At 31.5% G+C, this 26462-nt stretch overlaps 2 pseudogenes across 1 annotated transcript; one reads left to right on the forward strand and one right to left on the reverse strand.

The window, feature by feature from the left end:
* Window positions 1-5460: 5460 nt before the first annotated feature.
* LOC143547166 (tryptophan--tRNA ligase, cytoplasmic-like) lies at window positions 5461-10117 on the forward strand (annotated as a pseudogene). Its single transcript, XR_013137727.1, has 12 exons — window positions 5461-5529; window positions 5584-5677; window positions 5762-5924; window positions 6627-6678; window positions 6791-6856; window positions 7381-7467; window positions 7877-7969; window positions 8058-8138; window positions 8688-8759; window positions 9026-9094; window positions 9194-9304; window positions 9854-10117. The product of XR_013137727.1 is annotated as a tryptophan--tRNA ligase, cytoplasmic-like (transcript).
* Window positions 10118-24424: 14307 nt separating this feature from the next.
* LOC143547167 (inactive protein kinase SELMODRAFT_444075 pseudogene) lies at window positions 24425-25838 on the reverse strand (annotated as a pseudogene).
* Between the last annotated feature and the right edge of the window lie 624 nt (window positions 25839-26462).

Raw genomic sequence — 26462 nt, forward strand, 5'->3', positions numbered from 1 at the left:
AGAAAGTTGGTGTCATTCACCAAGGGTTGACTTGAGAGCGAATGAGGAGCTATTTTCAGAAGACATCTATCGAATAAGCAAAAGATACATTATTAGTTTTTCGATTATTATTAATGACCCAATTACATGAATAGAGTAGGAATTTGAGAATCTGGCTATATCAGTTACGGAAGTTGTGGCACACATCGTTAGTAAGTGATATGCAGTCTGAAAACCGGTGCCAATTGTGTAAAAGCACAACTCTCAGGTATGAGGCTTTTTAAGATAACACTTGTCTGTTTATATACGTTTAGCCTCATCTATGTCCACCTTAGTCTCCAAACAGCTATGGCACGTAATAGGTAAAGTAATAGTCGCGATGTGTCAACTAAACCCTTGAACCTTGGAGGGATGGGCTATAAATCAAGTATGGTGTTGTGGCTCCAAACACTTAAAGTTTCGCAGTATGCACCAAGTGTAACTTATAGTAGGATGGCATGGACTTTTGATTTAAAATTGGGATTTAATTTTTATATTTACCGAATAGAGTAAAAATCAGTTTTACTATATTTAATCGAGACAATTTCAACCCTTTCATCTCTCATAACTTTTAGTTTTAAATAACCTATTAAAACTAAGTGTGTCACGATTCATTCAACTAATTTTAAGTTAATAGATATCTATTAAGTTAATAGTTTTGGAAAATTAAATTTAGTTTCATTTGCAAAACTTAATTGGTTATTATTTGTTTTAAATCTAACTTTGTTATAATGGCAAAATTTGACAAGTTGTAAAACCATTTTAGAATTGTTTTAATATTTTAAAACTCCTTTTGAAAACTATGTTGGTATTCGGTTGGTTGTGTTATAACAATTATAAGATACAAACAACTACAATAGCAAAATAATATATATATCTATTGGCTAAAATTTGTTCGGTCTTACTAGAGCCTAATAGCAAGAGTGATCGGGTCACGTGGTCATAACACGCAAACAACCACAAGGATTAACTTTAGCGCATCCACTCGTCTCGAGCAACTCCCACTGACTTCATGACTCCTATTTAGTTTCCCCATTTTTTCCTTCGGGTCTTCGTTTATTACAGTGTTTACAAAACAAATAAAATAACGGAAAATCCCTAACTATTACAACTTTGAACCATCAAGGTGACCAAAACCATAAAACCAAAAATCGAATGAAAGAATCAACCACAAAACAAGGTCAGACCAGATTTACATAGTTTTTAACAATCACAAAATAAACAGGGTGGTCAAGTAAAAAAAATAAAAAATATGACCAAAATTAAAGTTGCCCTAAAATTTTATTAGATCATAAACAAAAACTAATTAAAGTCCGTCTTCCAATTCAGGTTAAAAGACCGCTACTGACTCGAATGTTGTAACCAAGGCTTTGGTACCAATGCTGGGGTTCTAGTTAGGGGTCTCCAAAATACCCGAACCGGATTAACCCTACCCGACCCGAACCCGAATAAGCTAATTAGGGTCGGGTTAAATAGGGTCAAAAAGTATTAATCGGGTTATTTGGGTTGATCCAAATAACCGAATTACTAATAAGGTCGGGTTTCGGGTTTATTTTTGGAAAATAATCGGGTTTCGTGTTAACCCGAATAACCCAATTAGTGATGATACTTTACTTCAAATACAATAACGAACGAACATGAACAGATGTTTCACTCGTTCATCTATGTTCGTGAACACTCGTTTATGATCACTCATTTAAGTTTGTTTACATTCTTTCATGTTCGTCCACATATCAATAGAAAAATGTTAAATATTATTTGCATTTAGAAATTATATCACCATGATATGTCTATAATTTTGTTCATTTAAATGTGTTCATTTATGTTCTTTTATGTATGTTTGCGCTCGTTTATGTATGTGCATATTCCTTCAAGTTCGTTTATCTTTGTTTAATTGTGTTCATTTATGTTCGTGAACTGTTCATTTAGATTTTAAATGAACGATCATAAAAAACAAGAACATGTTCATTTTTTAAGGAACAAACATGAACATAGATATTTGTTTGATTAAGTGTTCGTGATCGTATTCGTTTAAAGTTAAAAGGACGAACACGGGCATGCCTTTGTTCATGTCTGTTCGGTTCATTTACAAGCCTATATGTAATTATAAGATAATTACTTGTGAAATAGATTGAAATTTGAGTGGGATGAGAAATGCAACCCACTAGTTACAAACATAAAAATCAACTTCAAGTTATAAAGTAACATGGTCAACCCGATTAACCCGACCCGATTAATCCGAAACCCGAATAACCCGAACCATAATAGGGTCGGTTAGATATTTTTTAAGACAAACCCGACTAACTCGACCCGATTAACCCGAACCCCGATCGGGCTCACCCGATGAACACCCCTAGTTGTAGTGGTGATCAATCAAAAATTATTTATTAAAGTCCGGTTAAATAAATATTGTCAAATAAAAATTAATCAAATTAATTAATATATGCGCGGCGGAATAAAAACGAGCAATCAATACTTTAGCGAACCCGACAGGATTCGGTTACGAACGACATGAGCACGAAATAAAAAATATCTATCTAATAAAATAGATGAGAAAGATATACCTCGGTTTGTGAATAACTAGTTGAGACACTGAGGTTCAACGAATGTTGCTAATTAACGAGTGATATGCTCGGGTTTACACATTTATATATTACGATTTTTACACACTTTTATCTTAATATTATGTTTATTTCACTTGATTTTGGGTACTTAGTGCATTTATTGTCGAATCCACAAGAAATTAACATATTGGTGGAGTTTTGGTGAAATCCCGAGCATATGGACTGGAAACGGAAACTGAAGAAACTCACAAAAAATAGTTTGAGACGGGCCGTCTCATTATTAGACGGTCTGTGACACTGTTACGCCCACGTCACAAGACATTTAAAGCCGTTTCAAGGAGTTCAACCATTATACGGACCGCCTCATTTGGAGACGGTCTGTCTCAACATCCTGGTACCTTAAAGTTTGTGTCGGTTTGACCACCGACACAACCCTTATTTTAATTGTATATAATGTTATATATATATATATATGTATATAAAGTTTTAAGCCTCTTTAGAACACCTTTCGCAACAAGAAAAGACAGGAATGGTGGCTTAGGAGTATTTTGAAGAAGGAGAAGCTTCTACTTCAGGTGAAGAGCATTCGGTTCGTGAATCGAGAAGTTTAATGAGTCTAGTGAGTTTGTAATTCGGTTTTATGTTCAAAACTCTTTGGAATCCGATTATGAATCATCTCGAACACTTTATTCTTCTATTTACTTATGGGGTTTGACTATGGTTAGCTAAACTTGCTCGGATAGGTTTTGTGTTTAACATATGTTTTAACGAGTCTTTTGGGTGTTTAACGTTTGTTTGATTGTTTTGTTATAGTCAATTCTTGATTTGTGATATTATTCCGTGTATGTCCGCTGACTTAGAAGAATTTTAGGTTTCATGAGCCTCGTGTAGTTGATTATTGCATGAACTAGTTTCGTGTACTCGTCGATTGCATGCTTGATTGCTACTGAGTGTGTTGATTAAGCTTGGTAGATGTACCACTAGGGTTTGTGTTTCTTTATTCATCCAAATTAGTAGATTCACCCCTTTTAGTTGGACCAAGACATTAGGGGTTAACTTATCTCCTTGATTAGTTAATTTAGATTAACCGTTACGAGATGGCTTTCTAGCTTTTGATTAAATTAATTTATTTTGTCCTATTTATAGATTTACCCATTATCCTCTAGGTTTGTAATTAGCTCGAGCCATAGAGGGATTTGTGATTTATACTTAGTTAAACAACCGTGAATTAAAAGTTATCTAGATGTTATAGGGTTTTCTTGTAAAACTGACCGTAGTGACCAATTACCTTAGCTCCATCTATGATAGCTCATCATTAGAATAGCGGTTTCAATATTCGTTAACATCCTAGCCTCGTATAATCCTTGTTAATTTTCCTGCCTAGGTAGTTCCGTTGTCTCATCAGTTATATTCCGTTAAGTCTTTCTGTTAGTTTCGTTAAATTAAGTTAGTTCAGATAGTTAATTTAGTTAAGTAAATTAGTTAAAAATAAAATCAATAAAAATCCTTTTAGGACAGGACTTAGTTAGGCTTTAGTATCCAAGCCACCTCTAGTGTCCTTGTGTTCCATACCCGAACTTCCTCATTCTTTGCTACACGCGACATGTACACTTGCCGTTTGTGTTAACTAGATTATGTTGTTTGGTTAAAGCATAGTTGCGAATCGTGTTTATTATTTTCATATATATTTTCACACATCAACGAACCGATGAAACAGAGAGTGACAATGGCGCGAGAGGCGGTAGCGGCAACATCGGATGGTGACGTAGGGTTGATCGGCATCATGCGGTAGCGACAGGTGGCTCTCGGCAACGGTAGGAAAAGACCTGCTGGCATGAGACAAATGGATTACGAGAGGGTTGTTTTTTCCTTTTTCGGCTGCCTTTTCAATCCTCCTATTGGAGGTTTTTGTTAATTTGTGGTCGGATAGGTGAAGTATTCTCCAACATATTATTATTTATGTTATTTTAAGATTATATATATCTATATCTATACTATATATAATACACATGGGCAAATTAAGACACTTCATATTAAAGGATTTATAACTTATTATCATTATGTACATATTTAAGTAGGGATATATTTGTCTTTTACACACATATCACCCACGTTCATTTGACTTGTATAAACATAATTACAAGCATAGTTACCTCAACTTTACTTAAAAGTTATAAATTTAAGAGTTAGTTACAACTTTAACCCCTCATGATTATCCATTTTTTACTCTAATTTTATCCTTTTTAGTTTTCTTCATATATGTTTTACAAAAATATGGTTAATAAAAATCTGAACATACCTATTTAAACAAGCATATTTTTGTCAACGTTTCAATATAATTTTTTTTTCAAAACAGATCGACGGTTTAAAATATACAAGTTATTAATGCATGAATGCACAAGTTTTTTAAATAACAAATGTTTACAATGTCATGTTTTCATATAACTACATAATTAATCCTTTATCTTTTTAACTTGTTAAAATTCAAAATTTAGCTAATAATTACAACTTTGACCCCTCATGTTTATCCAAACATTACTTAACTTTAATTTCTTTGCCTTGTTATATGTTTTATACAAATGTGATTAAAAGTATTCAAGTTATTCAAGCATTTAAAATAATTAAACGAACGTTAGTCATGCTCGGTATTAAGTTCGAGTCGAGCTAGAGCTAGCCTTGGCTTGACGTGCTAACAACCTTTAAGTATTGTTTCCCGCTACATCGTGCGGGCACCTGACTAGTAGTCTTATATTTATAGCCAAATTATGAACCGGTCCATAATTTCCAACAAACCCAGAATCATAATTTTCTCTTAATTTTCAAAAAAGAAAAAAGAAAAAAAGAAATCCTTGAAACAAGGGTTTTTGAGGTTTGAGAAATGAAACGAGAGGAAGAACGAGTCCATGGGAAGTATCTTTCTCCGCCGCAACGTATTCTTCGCCCACAGGTATTTTTAATTTCTCAAGGATAGGATAAATGAAATGAACTTACTTGTTGGCTCAATCAGATCCTGGATGCTTATGAACGTGGTGAAAAGTTCTATCTTTACACACCTTCTTCTGAAGCTCTGCATTTGTTCCTTTCATGTTCACCAAGTAACCCTATACGTACTTTTATTTTATTTATGCAATTGGGAAATGGATTTGTATTGTAAACATACTCTTCAAACTGCTTTGCAGATATTTTCAGGATGCATTTAAGGTTCCTCTAGTTATACAATTAACTGATGATGAAAAGTTCTTGTGGAAGAATCTTACCGTAGAAGAAACCAAAAGATATTATTGCTTGTGGATTTGATGTCTCAAGGACCTTTATTTTCTCAGATTTTTATTATGTTGGCGGGTAACTTACAACTTGTTACATGTAGATTTCCACATGTTTATAAATATTTTCCATACAACTCCAAACTTCATAACACTCTTCTTTGATATCGCTTATATATATATTATAAATAGGAGGGTGATGTTATAAAATACTGTGTAGGATTGATTACCTTTTAGTTTAATGGAATAATGTGAGCCATGCGATACTCGAATAAGTTTGAAGCCTGCTCTTGATCTCGACTATATAGAGAGAATAAGAGAATTCAACTTTAGGTAAACGATCATGTTACGTATAGAAAATACAAATTGATTCCCTAGTCCCTAGTGGCCCACTAAGTATCTAGTTGAATTTATCAGTTTTTCTGTATTGGAAACTTTTGGTTCATTACTAAGTAACGATATGTGATAACTTTTGAAAGCTATATATAGTATTTGATGGAGAATTCTCAAGTATTAATTTTGTTGAGTATGCTTAGGAATAATTAAGGTTGAAAATTGGGCGGGTTGGGTTGGATTGGCTCACACTTTTTGTCCATTTTTTTTAAATGTTAAATGTGATTGAAAATCTATATTATTTTAATAATACAGTTTTTTAAATAACCTTTTTTTTAAATAACAGTTTTTTACATCTTAATTTTTTTTATCATTTTAATTTTTATCCTTTAGTATTTCTATTGGCTTCTATTTACTAAAACATCTAAAGAAAGATTCTCACTTGCAGTGCCTTTTATGAGAACATGGTAAGGGTTGCAAAATGTGTCACATACAATAAGGTGAGATTTAGTAGCAATAAACTTACAAATTATCCATTTACTGTTTTAAAACTAAAATGCTATCTATCAGAGTCTTTTTATCCTAAGAATGTGCTTTGTTTGAATTATGCAGGTTGTTGGCATATTTGGTTTCACTGGTGAAGACCATATTGGAAAAGTCAGTTTCCCGCCGGTCCAGGTCAGCATTTTTATTTTTTATTTTTTATTTTTTTGCTCATAATTATGTATTTCATTGAATTACAATTGGAAATTATATGATTAAAAGTTTAAAATAATGCTTTTTGAGTCAAGAAGAAGCTGGAACAATATTTTTTAGACTTTTAAATCACAATCAAATGATCAATCATTTTATGTAATGTTGGACTGTCTGTAACATTTTTGTTGCAAAATTATACTCCCTCCGTCCCTTTGAATATGTCCTATTTTGAATTTTCAAAGTCTTTATTTATAAACTTTGACCTTAAATAATTTTGTTTGCGTTAGATAACACTTGATGAAAGTTATATGATTTGAGTATGTTTTAAAAAATGTTTTTATCGGTATAATTTTTATCAAGTTTTATATAACACAAAAAGTATATAATTAAGGTCAAAGTTTATAAATAAAGACTTTGAAAATTCAAAATAGGACATATTCAAATGGACGGAGGGAGTAGTATTTGTATAACTGTTTTAGGTAATTCTATGAACACTTTTTCTGCAGGCTGTTCCATCATTCTTGAATTCATTTCCACACTTGTTTTCTGGCAATGATAAACTTCGCTGCTTGATTCCGTGTGCAATTGACCAGGTTGACTTTTTGTACATTCTGTTTTTTTTTTCCTTTTGTATTTTAGTTCAGAAATTAATTTTTTTCTAGATTTTTTATAAGTAGTGGTGATAATCACTATTAATGTATTCTGTTAAGTGCTCGCAATAAGCGAAACTATGACAACTATTGTGAAGATTATTGGCCCATAGAATTGCTTGCATACATGAATTTTGTTTTAATCGCTCTTTTAAGTTGACTAATTTAACCCGTTTGATAACTGAACAGGTTATAGTGCATTCGTTTTTATCATCAAGTTGTTGTAATACTTTATTTGATTAGTAGATAGAAAATGAAGCAAATAGAGAATGATTTTCTGGATGGAAAACTTTTACCACAAATAAAATATTCATTTTTTGATAATTGCTTTTGAATATTTTTATTATTTCAGGATCCTTATTTTAGGATAACACGTGATGTTGCACCTCGGTTAGGTTATAATAAGCCTGCATTAATTGAGTCATTATTCTTTCCAGCGCTTCAGGTACAATAAAATCATATTCTAGTTATCAAGTATTTTGTTTGCATTTATTTATTTGTGATGTATTTATTTAGTTTGTTACATATTTTAGGGAGAAACAGGCAAAATGTCAGCCAGTGATCCAAATTCTGCAATATATGTAACTGACTCTCATAAGGTTATTAAGGACAAGGTGTGTTTCTTATATCTTATATTGAGTTATAAGTTACACCTTTAGTCTAGTGATTTAAAAAAAGTAACACATTTATTCCCCACAGGCCCACCTTAGGATGTGATTATCTTTTTGTTAATTTTTTTAAAAAAATACAAGAATATCTCTAGATTAATTGTTCAAAAATAAAAGTGCGGGTTGTGTTATACACACACACACGAGTGTATTACATGGGTTGCATAAAGAGTATAATACAGTTAATATTTTAATTTAGGAATTAAAAAAAAGATATTTTGGTCATTTCACACACATTTAACAGAAAAAGATACCCTGTCCAAGGTTGGGGATTAAATGTGTTATCTTTTTTTAAATAACTGGACTAAAGGTGTAATTTTTATGAAAGAAATGTATCAAATCCATAATATAGGTAAAGCACAGGGATTATCCGTGTATTGAGTTGATTATATATTATGAAATGTTCATGTGCAAATGGCCTTTTAACTGTTTCCAAATATTTATCTCTAATGTCTTGTTAATAATGGTATGATGATTATATTAACGTATATACAGGTAAACAAATATGCTTTTTCGGGAGGACAAGATTCTATTGAGAATCATAGGAAGCATGGAGTGAATCTTGAGGTATATTAATTATTTCTATCTAAAACTTATGTTGATACCCTAGATTGAAAAAATAATAATAATATCCACTTTGATAAATATTGACCGGTTGACTTCCTGTTAGGATGAGTCAAAGAACTATCCTAAATCCTAACACTGTTCAAGTGTGGTTGCAATTTTTCTAAGATATTAAAAACTATATTATTGTAAGAATAGCATATGTTTTTGGAATACAATTATTTTATAGGTGAACTAATATGGTTTGTTAAATATGACATGTTGTTTAGGTGGATATACCTTTCAAGTACCTAAGTTTCTTTTTGGAGGATGATGAGGAACTTGAAAATATTAGGAAGGTAAGAAAACTATTCTTTCATGTCATTATATTGTTGTAAAGATTTGAAATTTGTTCAACCGTGCACTAAGTAAATATTTTATAAATTTAATTATTTCAGGAATATGGTTCGGGACGCATGCTTACTGGTGAAATAAAGAAGAGATTAATTGATGTTTTAACCGAAATGGTGGAAAGACACCGGGCAGCAAGAGCGGCAGTAACAGATGAGGTATTCTGACAATTTTTTTGTTTTGTGATAGTTGACCGTTTTGACTAATTGACCCGTTGACTGATAGGTGGCCTAAATTGACACGTTGACTAATTTGAGTTGACCCAAATGAACCACTGCACAGTTTTTTTTTATTATTTTTATTTCCCATATCAACTTAATTTTTGAATAACCGGTCATGATTGAAGCCTATATTATTTCGACGTTGACTATAGAAAAACATGTAAAAAATAAATAAATAATTTGGGTTTCAAAACGCTCTTGAGCCACTAGAGATTGGCTTGTTAGCTTGAACCGAGCTGAGCTGAAACTAGCTAGGGCTTTACTATGCTTGTGAGCATAGACGAGCCTATTTTTCACACAAGTTAAATTAAATAGTAATAAATGGTAAATGAGCTGAGCTCGACTTTGAAAAATTATTAGTGGGCTGAGTTATGCTCCTGTAACTTAAACGAGCCAAGCCAAGCTCGCCTTAGGTTGTTTAGAGTTCTAGTTTGTAGATAAGAATTTTATGTTAGATTTTACACGTTGCATTATCTTTCGTTGCAGATGGTTGATGCATTCATGGCGGTTAGACCGCTTCCGAATATGTTTAACTGAAAGTGAAGGTAGTTTATTGAAAGTATTTTGATTAATACTAACGGTTTACACCATTGAGTTTATCGGGAGAATTACATCACGTGTATCTTTGTTGACGTTTTCGTTACGAGTGATGTTTGCTACAGAATGTTTCTGAATACAAGCTTTTTTAGTATGGCAAATTTGTTATGGACTTCAGTATTTATGGTTTTATAATACATTTTGTTGTAGTTTAGCGTTTCCAAATACTGCATAAAGTAGGGGTAAGCAGAAAACCGAATTAAGAGGAAAAACCGAACCGAAGCATTAATAGACGATTAATTTTTTGTTTTTTTGAAAAACTGAATTTTTGGTTTTGGTTTGCTTTTACACTTTTAAAAAATTGAAAAAACCGAACCGAACCGATTAATGGTGATGAAGTAGGGGTGCACATAAAACTAAAAAAATCAAATCGAAACCGAAAAACCCAAATAAACCAAACTGAATTAGAAACTGGCGGTTTGGTTTTAAACTTTAGCAAAAACCGAAATATTGGTTTTGGTTTGGTTTTGTATATTGTTAAGAACCGAAAAAACCGAACTAACAAAAAAAATCAAATAGCCATAATATTTTAACTGTAAACATTAAAACAAAATCCATTGATAACTATTTGTTTAGTTTTAACATATGGTTATTAACAAAAATATTTGGTTTCTACATATGAGTAATAACTAATAATACTGTTTTTTTTTTAGTTTTGATTTTGTATTTTGATTTTAAATATATCTTTTATTAGCTTTAATATTTGAAGTCCAAATATTCAATATTCTATTAATTATTAGTTTTAAGAAAAAAAATAGCATGCCCAACTTGAATATCTTGGGTCAACTTTTTTTTTGGCCAAAATGTTTTAACTCGAGTTGGAAAACCGAAAAAACCAAATCCAAAACCGAAAAACCTAAAACCGAATCCCAACGGTTTTAAAAAGTCATAAAACTGAAAATTTGGTTTTCGGTTCGATTGTAGTAAAAAACCGCACTGAAACGCACTACGCACACCCCTGTGATGAAGATTATGAAGCCTGAGACTAAACTTTGAAGATGAACAAGATGATTAATGAAGATTAGAACTAAACTTTTTAGTGTTTTCTGATTAAGAAATTTTGTTGAATTTTAAACTCTATTCTCTAGCAACTTTGTATTCTGTATAGTTTCATATAACATGCATATGTTTTTTGTTTTTTGTATTTTTTAATTTTTTTTTGCAATGTCTACACAATTGAAAAAACCCGACTATAACCGAACCCAAACCGAAAATAATTGAAAAACCAAAAACCGAAAATTGTAAAACCGAAAAAGGTGAAACCGAACGGTTTTTATATTCAAAAATAACCGATGACTTCGGTTTTGGTTTTACCTAAAAACCGAACCATGCACAACCCTAGAAAAGAATACTGGTGCTGTAAAACATCTAAGCCTCATGGATTTTAGTTGTAGGGATGCCAATTTCCGGCATGACTTGAAAAACGAACACAACACGAAAGTAATCAGGGCTTGTTGTATCTAATGTATTTAAAAAATGGGTTGTGTGAATTTGCTTAGGCTAATTAGTTATACAAGTTGACTTGCCAACCTGTTTAATCAAAAGATTGACTCGTTATCTTTTCTTGACATAACCAAAAAAAAGGTAAAAAGAAAAGGAGAAAAAAAAGAAGAGAAACTCACCGACTCAGTTGATAGGCTTACTGCCTCATTTTACTTGCCAAACTAAGACCTCATTTGACAAGTTTAGATAATGGTTTAAACATGTATTTGACCTAATGAATTTAAGTGTATATAATGTATATATGGGTGAACCTCGTGTGGACAAAAGTGAAATTGCACTAATTTTGACGTTATTTTGCTAATCTCGTGAAAATAATGTTAAAAATGGCGAAAGGTAAATCAGGCATCATGTGGTGGCTTTAACCGAAAGACAAGGGCACATGCACCAATCGGCGGTGTCCCGATGGTTTGAGTGTTATGTGCCTTATGTCCTAGGCTTGATGAAAAACTACTATCAAGCCGGGGGTCTCACCGGAAGCAGCCTCTCTATTCCCAAAGGGTAGATGTAAGGTTGTCTACATTTTGCCCTCCTCAGACTCTACTATAGCTTTGCTATTGGTGAGATATACTGAGTACGATAACGATGACGATGCATAATAGGGTTGACGTGTATAAGTAAAAATATGGGTTGTTCATGGCTTGAATCATTGCAGTTAGATAAACAAGTAGTGTTACAAAATGAATAAATTAACAGAAGTCAAAAGACTTTTGTGAGAATTAATGATTTTACTATTAAGGATGTAAACAAGAATGAATGAAATTGTAAGTACTCTTGTAAGTATATTTCTGGAGTGACCCTTGTAAGTACTCTTAATATTCATCGCTTTTCATACGCTCGTGTCTTGGTGTTTTCGTTTTAAGAATGGTATCTTGGTGACTCTCCAATTTGAGTGATATCGAACTTAGTTTTGTAACCGCGCGTATAGGTTTGAGTTTGACCTTTTTCATGCCTATTTAATAATATGTCCCTACTTGAATTATAGCTTTCTAAACTTGATTTTAAAAAAGATTGTGGAGACTATTCTTGATGATGGTTAAGCATCTGCATTTCTACTTTAAAGTTCTCTTCCAATATTCTCAAGACCTGCAAACACCATGGTTAAGTAATAGATTAAACTCAAATATATATCATTAATAGTAGATTACATATTTATTTCATTAATAGGTGTATCATTTAGCTTTTGAGGATTACATAAGTAAAACAATGGAAACTCTCATACCGAAATGTATATTATTAGAGTAATATAAAATGTTATGTGATATTCTGATTCTGGTTATTTTAGATCGCATAAGTGATGCCGAGCTGATTTAAATAATATAAAAGCTAGCAGACTCTTACTTGAACTACCTAGACCTAGGAAACATGGCAATAAATGTTGAAACATAAAATGACATAACTTGGGCTATGAGCGTAGTTACGACTCATGAGGCCAGTAAGCAGCATAAGCAAATGTGTCAATGAGACGATCATCTGGCAAGTCTGACTTTCATATGGTGTTTATTGACCTAGAAAAGGCGTACGACAGTGTGGCCACGCCAAGTGCTTTGGGAGTGTCCGAAGGGTAGATGGGTCCCGAGGATATATATAGAGATAATTATGGATATGTATACCATGAGTGCAACAAGTGTCTATGCGCCCGTGGGGGATACTGATTTTTCCCCAATGGAGGTAGGTCTTCACCAGGGGTCAGCGCTGAGTCTGTTTCTTTTTGCAGTAGTCTTGGATGAGTTGTCAAATTCGATTCAGGAGACACTCCCGTGGTGCATGATGTTCGCAAACAATATTGTGTTAGTTGCTGAGAGAAAACAAGATCTAAACATGAGGTAAGAGGAGTGGCGAACAACCTTAGAGACAAAGGTTTAAGGATTAGTCGCTCTAAGACGGAGTACCTCCAATGTGATTTTGGTGAGGTAAATGACAATGAGGTTGTCAGATCACCATAGAAAGGTAAGTGGTTCCGAAGGTAACGAAGTTCAAGTATCTAGGATCATTTGTCCAGAGCGATGGGGAATTAGACAATGATGTAGCCCATCGAGTTCAGGTAGGATGGTGTAGATGGAGAACAACCACAGGTATATTGTGCGACAAGAGATTCCCAACTAAACTTAAGGGAAAATTTTATAGGGTCGCAGTAAGACTTGCAATGTTATATGAAACATATTGTTGGGCCATCAAGAAGGAACAAGTGCGGAAGATGGAGGTAGCATAAATGAGAATGCTACGTTGGATGTGTGGGCACACAAGGTTAGACTGAATAAGAAATGATGTGTTTCGGGAGAGATTAGGGGTAGCTAACATATCCGACAAGATAAGAGAGTGGAGATTGAGATGGGTTGGACATGTGAAGAATGTGAAGAGAAGACAAACGACGAATCCTGTTAGATCCGTAGAAAACATTACTATAGAGGGGAGGAGGGGTAGAGGCCAATCTAAATTGACTTGGGAGGAGAGGATTATGCATGATTTGCTAGACCTAAACCTTTCCGAGGACATGATTGAGGATATGAATTCTTAGAGACGTAGAAATTAAGTTAAGGATTTTATTAAGGATAAAGGAATACCTTAGGGGCTTCTTTTTACCTTATTTTTTTGGTCGCACACCATTATGTTATTTTCTTTTCATATATTATATATTTTTATCTATTTATGTATTAGTATTATTATTTTTACTACGTGCTATTATTAATTATATTATTGTTGAACTTTGATTTCCTCTAATACCCCCTCATACATATTTTTTTAGAGCTGATGGTCTCTCTGGAAGCCACCTCTCCATTCCATTGGATATAGTACGTTGTGCCTACATTTCACTCTCCCCATACCCTACTTATAGTTTTGCTATTGATGGGTATGATTGATTGATTGATATATATAGTCTGACCCAACTTTCGGACATGGAATCCATCTTTTCATGTTATCACTAAAGACATCCCCGAAATTTTAGCTATTTTCAGTTCTTTCCTGATTTTGTCTTTAAGCGTATCTCACCGAATTTTCTTAATTTACGCATTTATATTTAGCATTACCTGCCAAATTAGAATTCCCTCTAAAAGGAGACCCTCATGGCATGTTTTGATCATTCACTAGTATATTACTAGGATAGTACCCGTGTTACACATGGGTTGAAAATAGATAAATAATAAAATCAATATAGACAACCATAAATTTTCATAAATAGATAACCATATATTAACATTAATATGGCCTAAACAAAATATTAGAGAGTAACATTGTTTACATAAACAGTTAATAGTTATGCAAACTTGTCTATATTAGCAAAGTCATGAAAATATTTAAACAATATTATCTTAGTATGAACTTCAAAATTTTCTGTCTAATTGAGTCCCCGATTAGTTTTTAAACTGTATTATCTAATTTCAACCGGTGTTTAACATACCAACCTGATTAAGTATTACACTAAGATGTTAAGGTATGTCATAATGAGTTTACGTTAACATTAATATCTAGAAGATTATGTAAAACTAAAAACAAAATACGTGAATGTAATTATTGCCATAAAAATATAGACAATCATAAAATTTCACAAGAAAACATTTAGAAAATCATAAAATTTAACATAACTTTATAACCGCAATCTTAAGAATTCAGATGTTTTTTTAAAAAATGCAACAAACTGGTCATCAAAATCATAATATTTTTTTCACTGTCATATTAAACAAACACACATAATAAACATAACTTAGTAACCAAACTATTGATTATTCAGATTGTCTTAATACAAGTTTAATACTGAAACAAACTAAATATACACATAAAAAGGAGGGACCAAAAGAAGATCTAAATATGTCAGAGTCAATTTTCCGAACCATCAACTTCTTCAAAATTCCATGTAACATCCCAAATTTCAAATAATAATATTTTAAATATTATATTATGGAAAAGTTTACTTGGGTTAGTAAATAAAATAATGTTAAGAGAGAAAGATAAGTAAGTAAATTAGATGGAGTAATTATGGACTAAAAAGAAAAGATGGGCCTTAGGTCCATGGGCTTAAGGGAGTATAAAAACCCCTTAAACCCTAAATCTTTCCATTTCCATCCTACTTATCCATCTTATTCTCTCTAAATACCAAAACACACCTACAAATCTTTCCATTTCGGCCGCAAGCAAGAACAAGGAGCCGAGATCAAAAATCGAACCTTTTGTTGATAGATCCTAGATATTCAAGCTAGATACAAGATCAATACTCCATAACAAGCTAGCCGTAACCTAGTAACCATATAAAGGTATGTTCTTGATCTTAAAGCTTGCATTATTATGAACGATTAGCCATGGAAATTGAACATAGACTAGATTGGGTCTAGATAAATCATAAAGTTTCAAACTTGATGAATAATATGGACGTATAGGACTCATGGTTAGTTACGGTTCATGAATGAAACCCTAGATCTAGCTTAAAGAATGTTTTAGGATTAAAGGTCCAAACTTTATACCTAATATAGACTAGATCTTGATGAAGGATTACTATCGAGTGTAAAACAATTATGGGTGATGATAATAAAGGGAAAAAGGTTCATGATTTGAATCTTATAACAAGTAGCTGGGCAAGGTGGGAACCTAAGATAGGAAATAAACTGAGCTGGGAGTTTTCGGCCAACTGTGAAGATCCTTGGTCAACCCTTATGGTTTTCGGTCAACTTGAGACTTCGGCCAAGACGGGTTCTCGGCCAAATAGAGTTCTCGGCGGCCAAGTTCTCGGCTAGGTGGTTCTCGGCCATGGGGTTCTCGGTCAAGACCATGGTTCTCGGTCACGAGCTGAGTTCTCTGCCAAGAGTTCTCGGCTGACTAGTTTTCTGTTGGGTTTTGGTCTTGAGTCAAGTTAGGCCCAGATAGTTAACAAGCTGGCCCCTTTATCCTAAGTCTAACAGAAAGCCCAACTTAGATGATACATAGGCTAACTATATAACCCACTTAATTAGTATGCGGATGATTAACACTCATGTATAAATAATAGTTAGCCGTGCTCAATTAAAGAAGGGGATTACTATTAACGGTGAACGCAACAGAATCCAGGTGAGTTCTAGCCCCATTTTCTTGTTATGTTTTCGGGGCTGTGTGCATACTCGATGTGATAGTTAATACACTTACCTTAACTGGTAAGTGTATGCCTTGTATGGTTTATATGTTATGTATGTATATCTTAAATGTGAATGAAGACTTGTCGGTATGTGAACGATCTTCGGATATTGCACATGCTAACAAGGGAGGTATGTTTATGATAGATGAATGTGTATGATAGATATACGTACAATATGAATATGAATGAATATCAAAGAAAGTATGTATGTTATGGGTATGTAAAGACAGTATGTACGAAGATGAAGAAAGAGGGACCAGACCCTAATATTATCTGAGATAGAAGGGACCAGACCCTAATACTATCTCACCTAATAATATATGAGATAGAGAAGTAAAAAGGGACCGGACCCTAATAATATCTGAGATAGACAAGAAAGGGACCAGACCCTAATAATATATGAGATAGACAAAGGAAGAGGGACCAGATCCTAATAATATCTGAGAGAGAATGGACAGTAATTATATAGTATGAAAGTAATAAAGTATGAATGTATGTATGAAATTATGTAATGAAAGTAAGTTAGTAAAGTAATTATTATGCATCCTCGGATGCATAATGGAAGGTAAGTGTATGTATTGTATTATGTGTGATTAACTAGAACTCACTCAGCGTAGCTGACTTTTAGTATGCACGCAGGTGAGTAGAATGAGGCAGTTCGCTTGACGAGGACACATGACATCGAATTGAAGACACTGGCGTCTCAAGGAAATGTTATGATGTTTTAAAAGACTATGTTTTGTTTTTAAATTACTATGAATGTCTGATAAGACAAAAATTGGAAGTTATGTAATGTTTATGGTTGAAGTTTATATTCCGCGTGAAGCTTTAATTAACTCTGATATTTAGAACTGCGTTTATGAGTAAATCCAACACCAAATTTAGGGCACTGGTAACGTGGCCTTACATTTCACCAAAAAAAGCAAATTACATTCACAACCTGACAAACAAAATAAACGATTATGTAAGTTTATTGTACGTTTTTTAAAGTTTCTAGTTATGAACTAAACTAATAGCTTAAACAGAAAACACAAAGTAAACAATGAAAGTAAAAAATTTAGAGTAATCAACTACATAACTAAGTTATTGAATAAGTGTTACCTTAAACTTAACCTTCAGATTCCAAAAAATTTAGAAGATCATCAAAATTTGACTCATAGTTCTCACAATCTAACAACCATTTTACCTTCTCACTAACTTCATTTTCCAAATCAAAATTTATCATTTCTTTTCTAACATTAGCAAGTTTCAAGGTATTCAAATCTCTTAAAAGAAACATATCATTAGATTCTAATATTGATTTAGGATAGTACCCGTGTTACACACGGTGAAACATATTTAAAACGTAATATATATGTAACATCATATAAATTTAATGGAATGCAAATGTTATACTTATAAAGAAATGATACTTTTACATGAATTATAAGACATCATAACTTATTTAAATCAAATACAAAAACATACCAAGACTAACAAAGATAAATGAAAAGTTAAAATATTTTATAACTTATACCATTATTACAATAATAAGCAAACAAAGGAAATTAATCTCCAAATCAATAAAACAATTCTACAATGTTGATAAACCAAAATTTTTATTTCAATGTTGATTAAAAAGATAAACTCTATCTAAGACATTTATTACACATAAATAACTGTTATGTTTATTACTCTAAGATAATACCCGTGTTTATTTACACATCAATTTTAACATTTATTACACATCAATGTTAAAAGATAAACAATATATAAGACATTTCTTCTTATAAGTATATTATAGAATTATGTTATAAAACAAACTATTATGACAATAAAAAACCTAAATTTAGTATTTCATAATACTATAATTAATTGATCTTTAAAATAAAGTCTTAATCAATATTTAATAACATGTTAATTTTCATTTAAGTGTGTTTGACATATGGCTGATTCCTAACATATATCATTCAGGAATTAGCCAAAGCTTTCTCATCCGTTTTTTATAACTTTTTTGTGGATAAATTATGTTAAACAATTATTGAATACATATGATAATAAAAATTTCCGTCGAAAAACAAAAGCATTTTGCTTTAGAACCTGAAAAACGAAGCAAACCATGCAATCTGATTAAGTATGAAACGAAAATATTAATGTATGTCATAATGAGTTTATGTTAACATTAATATCTAGAGGATTATGTAAAACTAAAAACAAAATGTGTGAATGTAACAATTACCATATAAATGTAGACAATTATAAAATTTCATAAGAATAACATTTTAGAAAATCATAAAATTTAACATAACTTTATAACCACAATCTTAAAAATTCAGATGTTTTTTTTTAAAAAAAATGCAACAAAATGATCAACAATACCATAACATTTTTTCACTATCATATTAAACAAACACACATATTAAACATAAGTTAGGATAGTACCCGTGTTACACACGGTGGAACATATTTAAAACATAAGTTATATGTAACATCATATAAATATAATGAAATAAAAATGTTGTACTTATAAATAAATGATAATTTTACATGAATTATAAGATATAATAATTTTTCAATATTCATTTCTTAAATAAAAATAATATTTTTAATAAGCATTACCAAATATTTAAAGTTATTATGATTTTAATGTCACATTCAACTAAATCTATTAATATATTTATTTCTAAATGTCAAAAACAATATATATATATACATATATATATATATATCTAATAGAATATCAAATTCCAATTCTCACCATTTATATGAAATTTAGAAAAATATGTTATACAGTTTGACTTTCAGCATTGCACAAAAACCGATTTTGAATAAATATACTAATTAATTCTACTAATATGTTAATTTAAAAAAATACAAAAATGAAAATCAAATCGGTTAATTTGAAAACTTCAAAAAATTATAGAAAGATTTTAAAATTGGTTTAAAATTATGAAAAGTATTAAAATCTTTAAAACTTTGTTGAAAGATTGGTTAAATTCTGAATTTAAAATAGGTTTAAATATGTTATATATATTAAGCATAAATTAAGGATGTTATTTAAAAACGAAAATATATAAATGTACATTTTCTTATTAAATTTTTTCTAATTAAACTTTGAAGTTACATATATTAAATTGAAGGTTATGGCTGAATTTTATGAATAATAAAAAACATATCAAAATAATAAACTTGTGTTATGTTATTTTTACTAAATAATATAGAGATAATTACAAAGTTTAATGACATATAACAAAAATTGAAATCAAATCAGTTCTAATTTTACTGATTAATACTACTAATTTAGAAATAGTTACAAAAATTAAAATCAAATTGGTTAATTTGAAAAAAATTAAAATAAAGATAATTTTTTTACTAAATAATATAGAGATAATTACAAAACTTAATGTCAATTCTCATTACATTTGGTGATATTTTGTTCTTTAAATGCCACATTTTGAGAATTGTGAATTTCTGATAGAATTATTTAGAAAACTCTTTTTTCCTTATGGGAATAATATGAATAAATTAAGAAACATTCCATGTTCACAAATAGCTATTTTACGAAATATATATATATATATATATATATATATATATATAAACAATAAAATAAGAACTTGAAAATATATACTTAATTTTTTCTTATGGGAATAAATAATCGTGATTATTGATATCTAGATTAGAGCCCGTGTTACACAAGGTTGAAAATATAAAAACATTAACATAAGAACTTACAAAATATATACTTAATTTTTTCAAACACGGGTCATAGTTCAATATGGTTCCAAATGATAGTATTTGAATTAACAATATATTTCAGACCCGAGTAATATTTAAAACGAAAGTACGAAATAATTCGTAGTAGTTGTAGAGATTATAATATTGGATTTAAAATTGAAATAGATTGGAAGATAATTTTGAATTTCGATTTGTTAATTAAAATCTATAACTTATTTTTGTAAAGTTCATATAAAGGTTGAAAATTATAGTCAAATAATTATCAATTATCATTATTATAACATAAAGTCTAAATCATATACCAAAGATGTATACAATTACCGGAAAGTTAATTTGAATTTGAATTGGGGGAAATAAATTGAAATTACTTATTGTAAATATTGTAAATTATAAACCCATCCCTAACATTTGGCAACTATTGTAAATTATTGTAAATAATAACAAACTTTTTAGAATATAATATTAGAATATAATTCTATAAGATAAATATATATAATAACGAACTTGTAAAGTATAATTTTAATAATGTCTTAATTAAACATAATGTGAATGAGATATTTTTGTAATTTATGAAAATACGGTCCTTGACACTATAGTAAAATTTTAAATGTATATTGTATATTGTATATTGTATATATTGTATACGGCCCTTAACTTATTAATCTTTATAAATACAATTAGATTAAGTTGTTTAAGTGTAACAATAAAGTCAAAATTTAAATGTATATAAAATTATATATTTTAGTCAAATCATTATTATTAATATGGACTATAATTATAAATTAATGGTTAATAATACACAAAAAATGTTTAGAATTACCAAATTCAAAGCATTGAATTTGGTATAAATTAGTTACTTATGTTAGTCATACATATATAGAAACAATTATGTTTGACAAACAATTATTATCGAGAATAAATAGAAATTCAAATTTAAATAATGTACCAAAAATGTAGAGCAATACCATAGAGAAATTCGAGACCTTCATTTACTTATTTATGTAAATTAGTAAACTCATTATTATCTACCGATTATCGGCAATTAATTTTAGAGAACTTATTATTATGCAAATTATGGATAATTAATTTCAAATTAATTTTTTATGATATACCAAAACTATATACTATTACGGTAAACAAAAATAAAGAATTGAAGTTATGAGTTGTTTTAACATTTAGAACGAAATTTGAATTTGTAATAGTATGAACGGTAACTTGTAAATCGGAAACATGTTGATATATATTTCATGTAAATGTTGGTCAAAACATTATTATGGACATTAATTAGAAATTCAAATTTATGGGACTAGACCAAAAGTAACCCAAAAGTAACCCTCGAAGTGCGTGCCACCCAAAAGTAACCCGACGTTCGTCTTGAAGTACGTGCACGACCCGGCGACACTCGAACGTTGCCTCGATTTGCGTGCCAAGAAAAGGTGGATCAAGGACGCCTCGATAAACGTGCATAGAGTAGAAGTGCTGCCCGTATAAACTTAGGAATATCTAACTCCGAATACCCGTGTGAGGTAAGGGGTTCTGCCTAAGTTATTATTTTATTATAAACAGCATAGACCATAGTCGAAGTTATAGTCAAACCTTGATTACGATTAAGAATAATATAATTTTTCTTGAGCAAAGGTTATAGTCAAAATAGTATTTCTTTATGACTAAGAAATATAATACAAGAGATTATAATTATGAAATTAATGTTTCTTCTTGAAGAAGAAACTCAGTATAGACGTTTCTTCTTGAAAAAGAAACGTAGCATATAATTGGTAAATGAAGCAAAGGACTAAAGGTCTAAATGTTTTAAAGAAACAAATGATTTTATCAAGGTTAAAAGCTATACGAAATAGACTAAAGGTCTAAAGCTAGATCGTTGATCTAGTTATTTATACAAAGGTTATTCTCGTACTATAGGTCCGAGGTAACAAAACAAGAAGAAGAGAACAAGAAACAAGAATCAGTATCAGAAACTGATTATAAACAGAAAAGGTGAATACATCCCAAACCTTTTTATATTGAGTCAGAATGTTTGCATAGGATTTACGAATCCTTAAATGCTTTGTGTACAATAATAAGAAACGGACACTCTGATTAAGAGTATACATGTGTCTAGATCCAAACATACATGGTGACTCGGCATTTCCCCGAGGCCATGCATATCATCAACATGCCTCTGAAGGTCTACGGAACTGTTCAGAGAAATGATATTGTGTATATAATTAATTGTACAAGGTACTTAGGGTAATTTGATCCCAATTTAGTTGGGTGCCTAATGAGTAGTCACAAATGTATTATTGTTGGTTTCACAAAGGTATTGAAAAGAGATTTTAGAGTCAGCGTTATTCACCAGCTTTGTGCTGACGTATTTTCCCACCCATGTTACAGAGAAACAAGAAAGGTTAGAACACACAAGCAAGAAGGAATAGAAGATTGGAGTTATAGTCATTAGATGCTATCTGATGGCTCAGATATTTTATTTCACAATATTATAAAGAGTTATGTTTTCTAAAGAAATGCATTTTAAACGATGGACGAATATTTAAACCCGACTTTTTAATAAGTTTTCAAAGTAATAATATTTTATTAAAGACTTCCGCTGAAATAAAACCCGCAACTCTGATGTATTTACAAAATAGGTACCAACTATTGGTCACACGCCTAGGCCCTAAAGTGGGGCATGACAGGTTGGTATCAGAGCCATCAATCTTAGCAAATTAGGTATTTAATTATACCTAGGCTTTGATTAAGGATAAGTTTTGAAAACTTATTATACGAATATTGATTCAAGCAAACAAGATACTTAGTTGAAAAATATCAAGAAATCATTCATAACTAATACGGATAAGATATAACAAATAAGATAGGAGCGTCTACCTATCTCTAAACTTAAACCTCGCGCAGATGTCCGATTGTCAATCTAGCGAAGAATCCGTTAAGCCTCGATCTGGTAAAGGAAAAGGATTTATGGGAACGTATTTTCTCCCAATTCCTATATCTAGCGATGAAAGTACATGCCAAACAAAAATGGAGGAAGATTCAGATTCCTATGATTCTGACATTCCGCTAGCTCAAATAATTCCCAATCATAACACATATGGAGCAGGATCAAGTAGATCCAAGAAACCAATGACGCCAAAGGAAGAAGTAATGACTTATCCAGAAGAATATCCCCTGGAATATTTTAATATTCCGGCAACTCAATATTCCTACGTTGTTCACACTCAAAAGGAAGAAATAATGGAAGAGATGAAAGTGGAAGAAAAGAAAAGGAGACTATCAAGAAAGATAGCAAGATTAAGAAATTAGTTATCCGCTGGAAGAAATAGAACATTAGTAATTGTAGAGAGTATAATTGTAATAAAAATAATATGCACCCTTGTTACTATAATAAGATAAATAAAAGATATGTTTTGAATTCTTCGAATATTAAACTTATCTTTTAAAAATTTTATTGTAGTATGTCAAGAGAAGAAAGTGCAAACTCTCACAATAGTCCTCCCAAGAAAACTGTGAACAAAGAAAACATTAACAATAAAGATAAGGATAATGAAATTCCCGCCCAATATAAAGAAGAAATTCAAAAGATGACTAAGGAAGCTATGAAGGACTTTTCTACGAGTCAAAGTCGACCAAAATCTAACAAGAGAAGAGAAGAAAGTGCAAACTCTCACAATAGTCCTCCCAAGAAAACTGTGAACAAAGAAAACATTAACAATAAAGATAAGGATAATGAAATTCCCGCCCAATATAAAGAAGAAATTCAAAAGATGACTAAGGAAGCTATGAAGGACTTTTCTATGAGTCAAAGTCGACCAAAATCTAACAAGAGGAATCGAAGTAAATATGTTCCTTCAAGAAAGGAAGAAGCTTATGATAGCTCTACAGCTAATAACGATAACCCAAAGAATAAGAAACGAAAGAAACTCAAAATCGGTGGATGTTCGTTCAAAAACTTCAAGTATTACGGACCAAAGGAGTTTCACGGAGATAAAGGAGCCATCACAAATGTGAGGTGGCTTGAGGAGATGGAAGCAATAGTAATAACAAGTAAGTGTACTGACGAAGAGAAGATTCAGTATTCCGCCACCTCACAAGTAAACTTCGACCCTGAAAAATGCGCACAAGAATCCAACTGATCAGTTAATCGGTATGCTGTGAGTACGTGCATTGATGAAGATTCTTACGCACTCAGAAGAATACTGCTGCCTAGAGGTTCGTGAGAATTCAGTGGCCTTGATGCCAGTTAAAATATCCAAAAGGACGACCCCAAATGCATATACATCGGCTTTCTCTGTTATTAATCCAGTTTGTGTATACTTAGGAGCCAGATAACTGTAAAATAATAGAACAACGCTTCCAATGAATTACCATATTATTGTAACACTAACATATAGTGAACAGGTAGGTAAATCAATACCCGAATGCACCAACAACCCACGTCTCTTCCTCTAATCGTCCATCCGGTTGACATCTAGCTAGTCCAAAATCTCCCTACCTATGTTAAGAATGCACCATTTTTCAATAAAGAAAACTAGAACAAGAAAATGAGTAAAGAGAGAGCTAAGTGACCTTTGATGACTGACCGTTGGTTCAAAATCATGCGTTAAGAGTATATTGTTAAGCCTGAAATCTCTATGTATTATGCAACCGACACGGCAGTCTTCATGAAGATATCTTAAGGCTCTTGTTGTACCACATGCAACCTTCATTCTATTCTCCCAAGTCATCACTTTACCATCATTAATTGTTCCTGCACATATCAAAAGTTTGATTACTATTCATAAATGGTCATGAGGGTATGCAATGCAATAATAAGGTTATTAAAGGATGCACTAGAATTACAATAATAAGCACTTTTAACAAATTTTGTACAGCTCAAGAGGGTCCGGCCGAGCTCAAGTTCGGCTCGTTTTTTAATTTATTATTTAATTATGTTATTTATACACATCTGCATTAGCTTTTACATATTTAGTCATTCTAATCATATATTTATACATAAGTTATTATGTGAATTTATATTTATATATTAAATAAAAATTAAATTTAGCAGGATTGTTTAGACTCATGAGCCTATTTGAGCTTGATAACGACATTTAACTTCGGCTCGATTCAAGCTTTTATCGAGCCAATCTGAGTAGCTCATGAGCGAGCTCGTCTCATTTACACCCATAGCATGGTCATACAAAAATTATGCAAATTTTAACACTGACAAATTGCTTTTGTCACAGTATTGCTTAAAATATTTCAAGATAAGTGCTAAGAAATAATAGGATATCATATTTACAAGTGTATTAAAAATAATATGAAAAATAATTTTTTATGTTTCAGAATCAATAATATAAATAAGGAATGGAGAGACATTTACCATATAAGTGCTTGTCCAAAAGACCCATAACAAGCAAACTCATACACAAGTAGCCACTCCTTCTCAATGCAGTAACCAATCAACATGACAAGATTCTTGTGTTGTGCACTTTTTAGCACTTCAACTTCAGAACAAAACTCAGCTGCACCTTGTGCCCTAACCATCTTACGTTTCTTAACCGCCATAACCTATCCATCGCTCAAAACGCACCATATCCACCTTCCGCCAAGAAGTTGCTTGTTGCAAATCCATCGGTCGCTTTCTCGATCTCTTCATGGCTGAACCTTCGTGTTGATCTACCAAAAACTGGAACACTATGCTTGCATATGGAACAAAGAGGTGGTGTTTTAGGTGGCTCTTTTAGTGATAGAGACATGTTCTTACGCTAGAGGTTCTGTCTATAATTTGAGTATTTGTGTGACTAAAAGATACCCTTCTTGTAGTTTGTTGTCTAAACTCCTTTTAATTTATTCTTTACTCTTTGGTCTAATCTTGTGGCATATGGTACTAGTGTTTCGATTTCTCGCTTCGTATCTACATTTCTTGTCATATCTGTTCTATATACAAAAAGGATAGTTATCCCATTGGCATGAAATTATTAAACATAATGAGACATTAATCAAATTGTTAGTTATCTCACCATCTTTAAATATCAAATGATTTCCATTTTGGTATGTTTTTTCTTTTGTAATATGAGATATCGATCTTCGAGCTGGTGCCTTAACTGCCTTAATCTCAGATTCAGAAATCTGATCCAGTTGTTGTGATTTCGAATACTGTTTTGAGAGCGGAGGTGTGTACTTTGCAGC

The sequence above is a fragment of the Bidens hawaiensis genome, unplaced genomic scaffold, assembly GCF_021521415.1.
Source record: "Bidens hawaiensis isolate Kalapana, Puna unplaced genomic scaffold, B.hawaiensis_p1.1 tig00014652_1, whole genome shotgun sequence".
NCBI lineage: Eukaryota > Viridiplantae > Streptophyta > Magnoliopsida > Asterales > Asteraceae > Bidens > Bidens hawaiensis.